General features: G+C 40.9%; 1 long non-coding RNA gene across 1 annotated transcript; it reads left to right on the top strand.

The window, feature by feature from the left end:
• The first annotated feature begins 352 nt into the window (after window positions 1-352).
• Window positions 353-4,806, top strand: LOC124607158. Its single transcript, XR_006978783.1, has 3 exons — window positions 353-408; window positions 502-650; window positions 4,572-4,806. It is a non-coding gene; the product is annotated as an uncharacterized LOC124607158 (long non-coding RNA).
• The last annotated feature ends 1,356 nt before the right edge of the window (window positions 4,807-6,162 follow it).

Here is a 6,162-nt window from a genome sequence, read left to right as displayed (position 1 = left end):
GAAAAGACACTGTTTGTTCTAGCATTTACATTTGCGTCTAATTCGTTTGCGTACTCAGTGGCAACGGGGTTTCAAGGATACAACAATTTGAAAAAAATCGTAAACATAGTGTCGCATTGGCCGCTGAGCGCCTGCGGGGCTGCATCATGCAACTCGGTTGGGCCGGCGCGCCAGCGGGTACGCGTGCTGCTGGTACGACTACAGCACGCGTACAGGATAACGCTCCCGCTCTGGCCCTCGCAGCAGCTAAGTCCGTTATAAGCACTCTTATGTAATCAAGGTCAAGCACTCAGTATAAAAGCGGCCAACGCAGACCAGCGGAATCATTCCGCCGTGAGCTATATCTGCAACAGCATTGAAGCACTGTGCCTCGTCGACGTGTGTATCGTCAGTGACGAAAAAATACATGTATGGATGAAAGGACTTGGTGTACTTGCTGAGAATCTAACTGTAAGTGGTGATGAACAAGTGCTATAATTATTAATAAATTCTGATCCGCAGGGTCAGCCACCAATCGCTAGATGTACATCTGGTGAACGGGGGCTCAAGGATGCAACAATTTGAAAACAATCGAAAACATAGTGCTGCGTTGGCCGCTGAGCGCCTGCGAGGCTGCATGATGCAACCCGCTTGGGCCTGCGCAGCAGCGGGTACGTCGTCTGCACCCACCTCTTGTTCCTCTTCGTCGTCCTCAGAGTTGGCGTTGGCTAAAATCGGTCTGCTGTCTTCTGGCGCGGGTTTCATCAAATATCCGCCGCCTTTCTCAACAATAGCACACCACATGTCCCGGCCGTACGCAGTGGAAACATACTGGTTGGTTATCCTGGGTCCTACAGACATCAGTCTTCCTTGGTGCCCAAACAGGTTCCTCATGCGGCATTGTAGGAATGTAACTTCGCCTGAGTCTCGACTTTGTTACTGTTTTAAAGGGAAATGAAGGACGCGAGATTGGGTTCAATGTGTGTCCCACTTCCTCCCTTATGACCTCTTGAAGCGTCTCGGTTTTTTGCTCGCTGTGTAATCCAAGTGCCATCTGAACTTCCTCTCTCACTATCCGATGTAGAACACTTGTGAAATCAGTTTCTTCCTCCATCACAGATATTGATACGATGTTTGAAAGCCGTTCAAACTCCTTGCGTGTAATTCTTTTTTGATGCATTGTCTCGATATACTGGCACCATTTTATGAAGTCGTCCGCTGTCGAAACCTCCTTCAAGAGTAGGGCTTGATACACGTCCTCAGCAACACCCTTCAGGAGATGTGGAACCTTAGCTTCCTCCTTCATTCAAGGATACACTATTTTACACAGCTCCAAGACGTCTTGAATGTAGGATGCTGTCGTTTCTCATGGACGTTGTGCCCTGCGCTTTAATTTATCTTGAGCCTTGCTCTTCTGTCATTGTGTGTCGCTGAAATACTTGCGCAGTTCCGCCTGGAATACTTCCCAGCGTGTGAGCTTCTCCTCATTGTTCTCATACCATTGCTTGGCAGTGCCCTCCAAGTAGAAAATACGTTAGCCAAACGCATGGTGTCATCCCATTTGTTAAATTTGGCTATAAGCTCATATACCTTCAGCCTCTTGTTTGGATCTTGGCCATTGTCACCAGAGAACCCGGAAGGATGTCTCATGAGGTGGCACACAGTTGCTGTCATTGTAACGTCCTCGTCTTCTTCTGTCTCCAATAGATTGCAATCTGTTGAATATGGCTTGAACTTGAGTCTCTCGCCACTTAAACGGCGGCTCTGTGGTGGCCTGATGGGAGCCACTGTGTCGTCGATAACGTGTGGTATCACAAGTTCCAATACACAGCGCCTCCACCAGAATAATGTCACGTAGAGGAAGGTGTAAGTAGATGAATGACGAACACTAACTTCACTTAACGAAGGTTTGTTCAGCACTTGCACTACAAGAGCGCAGAGCCTCCGGCCACAACACTTACAGTATTTATACAGCTAGAGAACATTCCAGTACAATGATTCGTGCCATTTGTGGATACTTCTAGAATGTACTCGAACTGGATATAGAAATTAAAATGTTTCAGTTCAGGTGAGTTTTGAACTCATGACCGTCCATGGAACAATCTAGTACTGTAACCACTACACTACGGCGACTGCGCTACTCAGCTTCTTCTGCAACAATATTCCTATTCAGTAAAAAAAAGTTCTTTCAGTATACAAAAGCAGGGTACAAAAGTTAACAGTACCTTTAATAAAGGTTGTCCAAAGCTGGCATTTTAGCATGCCTGTAGGTTGTGCAAACTTACAATCCCTATCTATGAGAGGCTTTAGAAATGGAACCAAATGAGATATTGGACTCAAACTTTGTAAATATCCACCCAAGACATTGTGGAACCTTCCAATGAAATTTCATTACATTTGGAACTAGTAGAGTGGTCCACTTGATGTGGAATCACCTTGTTGCGATTCTTATATTATTTGGGTTATCCTTGTACTATTCTCTCATTATATATTTCAGTACATAGTTGAATAGTAATGGTGATAGGCAGTCATCTTTTCTTAAGCCTGTTTTTATGAGAAATGGTTGACAAATTTCTTCTGTTAACTTGACTTTTGATGTAGTATTGGTTAAAGTAAGCTCTGTTAGTTTAATTGGTTTTGTATGGAGTCTGAGATGTCTTTCATTTTTAATACTGAAGGACTATGGAGGCAATTGTACACCTTCTTGAAGTCTTCAAATGGTATTGCCTGAGATTTGTTCTGTTTCCTATAGTATGTCATAATAAGTTTTGAAACTAATGAGCTGCTCTGCATAGCTTATCCATGGTCTGAAAACTCCCTGGTATTCCCCTAACTCCTGTTCTGATTGTTCCTTAATTCTTCCACATCATTATGAAAATTTTGTCTATACAGACAGAGAGCTGCCATTCTCCTTTCCTCCTATCTGTTTGGTTCCACATTTCAGACTTATTTGGCTTCCCTTTTAAGTATGTTGATTTGAATATAAGGTTAAGCTGCCTGCAGAGTTGTACATTCTGCCAATATTAATGTATTTCCTTTTTAGCATTTGCACACCTCTGATGAAAAAATGCATGCCCATATAGAAGCAGTGTCCAAAAATGGTTTTTATGGACTTGACAGGGACTCTGGACCATGATGGCAGTAGAGTTTTTCTCTTACACACAGTGAGTGTGGAGGCTTACCACTGGTGATAATAGTAATTTCATCAGAAAGCTGTGAACTTTTAGAAATAGGCTTCCAGCTTTTGAAGGTGATAGTAGGAGAAGATATTTTTGGAAGGAACATTGATGGGCCAAGCATCTTTCTCACTGATGATACTAAATCAGAACAAAATGCCATTAGAAGATGTTTCCCCCATTCAACAACTTTGTTGTGTATATTCCATGTCTTGCAGGTATTGTGGGAGTGGCTTATCAAATTGAAAAATGGAATACTACAAGAGAAACAGTTTGAATTCTTCCAGGATTTCAGAAAAATTATGTTTCCAAAAACCAAAGGTGATGAATACAAGAATTATCAAACATACTTGGATGGGTATTGGGATAGGTGACAACTATGGGCACTTTCTTATCGTATAGGTATGACGGTGCAAGGCCACAGCACATTAGTTAAACGTTCATAAGGATTCTAAAGGACAAAATTTATGAGAGAATTCGAGCCTTCAACATGGTGCAGATGGATGCTTTTATGCTCACAAAAGTGAATTCCTAATTTCAGATAAGCCTCCTTGATTCTGCAAATAGAGCAAACACAAGATCTTTCTGCAACACCATCGAGGTGCATTTACCAGACATAGAAAGTAAAATAAAGGAAGTTAAGCAAGTCATTCTGTTGGTTTCCAGTGACGGAATTATTATTATATAGTTAATATGGCTGTGCTTATTTGCACTTGTCTTCAGGGCAATACAAGAAACATTTGCAAGCATGTAGGTTGGGCTAACACTGTAACCCATCTCATAACTATGAGGCGGCAATTGATAATGATGGAATACATAGAAAGTATTATTTTATAGCGACAGGTGAGCAGCCTCCTGAAAATTGGCTTGAGCCACTGCATGGGTCACACACTAGCACAGTTTTAAATGATGCTGATCATTTGGAGCGAATGGACACACATGAGGAAAACCATGACACTGAAGAAGAGGTGAGCGGTTCTGGGCGCTTCAGTCTGGAACCGCGCGACTGCTACGGTCGCAGGTTCAAAGCCTGCCTCAGGCATGGATGTGTGTGATGTCCTTAGGTTAGTTAGGTTTAACCAGTTCTAAGTTCTAGGGTACCGATGACCTCAGATGTTAAGTCCCATAGTGCTCAGAGCCATTTGAACCATTTTTTTGAAGAAGAGGTGGCAGACACAAGGAAAATATTTCATGCAAAATAAATAATGATCTGTTAAGTAGAGCTGTGGCTCATCTTACAGAGTTGTCAAATAGTTCACCAGGAAGGGTCTGGAGGCACTGTGCGAAGTAGAAAACACCATCTGCATGTACATCTCTGTTGTTGAAACTTTGTGAAGCTATGTGAGGCACAAATGTACACCACATCCACAGAGAGAATATAATTGCTTTTGTTTTTTATCTTTTTAATTCTTACAGGTAATTCAAGAAAAAATAAAGGAAACTACATTCCTGTTCAGCCTACCTTAATTAGCAGAAGGAAAAAAGAGATTGGCGGGCTGCAGAAGTAATCCTGGAGGAAGACAAAGAACAACATTCATTGTTCTGCAGATCCAAACAAGAAGGAGAACAATGAGGGATGTGGAACGAGCCGTGACGTACGTTAACTTGGGACAAATATATCATTGAAAATTTCTGTGTACTCTATTCAGCAATAAACTATCACAATACTGCTTAATGTCATTTATGCTTTCGCCATCTAAATTTAATCAGGTAAATTAGTATGAAAGCTGTGAGTGAGAATAAGAACTTCAATGTCCTTAAACAGGCATATGTAAAATGTATACTTAGTTCTTTTACACAACATTCTTACTACTCGCTTCTGCCGAACAAACACTTTATTTACTTTAGGTGCACTGCCACAGAAGATAGTTCCTTAAGACAACAGGGAGAGAAAATATGCAAAATATGCTTACACTCTTATCTTTAGGTCAGTACAGTGGGAGATACCTCAAAGGGTTTAACAAGCTGAACTGAGCTGCTTTATAAGTTCATCCAAGTGTTGACTCCATGCTAACTTGTTATCCAGCTGGACCAAAAGGAATACCACACACCATCTCTCATTCAGTGAATGACCATTAATTACTATTTCTTGTGTTAAAAGGCAATTACTGTTTGTTTGAAATTGCATAAGGTAAGTCTTTGTGAGGCTGAGACTTAAACTGAGAACCACTTGTAGGCCTGTTCAGCTATTTCTGACAAACTTTCTACTCCACTGAACAAGCTGATTCATAGATTGAGATGCAAATTCTCTATTTGCATGTTGTGGAATAAGCTTTTCATTGACATGACACCACCATTGCAATTAATGTTCACATTACATTACAAATTAGTTAGCCTACATTAATCTGTTGTATAGACTTGCAAACACAATCTTAAAACTCAGGTTTTACACTACTAGAATTCTATTAGACTTACCTATTAACCAGTTATCCAACATATTTTTAAAATTATTGAGAGGTATACTCACTGCAGAATGTGACAATTTATTAAATGATAAGGTGGTTTTGAATGCCAAAGTGTTGTATTAAGCCTGCTCATATTCAGCATGCCCTAGCCTTCTTTCACACAGGTTCATGAAACCAGCACAATTCTCTCCGCCCCCCCCCCCCCCCTTACATAAACAACACTGTATTAGAAGTCAAGGTAAGTATGAAAAGAAATTCTAGCCCGAACTAGGTCAAGAACTGGATCTCTTGTTTCATAGGTTCACAAATAATAGGACATCCACCGCCACAAATAGTAAATAACTAATAAAAGAAACCACAGTTAATAATGTACCTAATAATAACATATTGTTGACAAATGCCCATGACCCAGTTACCAGCAACCTGATATAAAGCCAAAGAGGCATAGTATCTCACATTCAGCGATTTCACAGGAAATACTTGTACTTTACTATTTTGCAGACAGTCTGCATTACAGTTTTCAGGCCCAGCTTGTAATAAACGGAAAGAAGTCATATTTTAGATATAACAGTGCCATCTCTGTGTAACAAAAGTCTACACAA

This window comes from Schistocerca americana, chromosome 3, assembly GCF_021461395.2.
Source record: "Schistocerca americana isolate TAMUIC-IGC-003095 chromosome 3, iqSchAmer2.1, whole genome shotgun sequence".
Taxonomy (NCBI): Eukaryota; Metazoa; Arthropoda; class Insecta; order Orthoptera; family Acrididae; genus Schistocerca; species Schistocerca americana.
The sequence above is the reverse complement of the archived record's forward strand: the minus strand, read 5'-3'. Positions and strand labels throughout refer to the sequence as shown.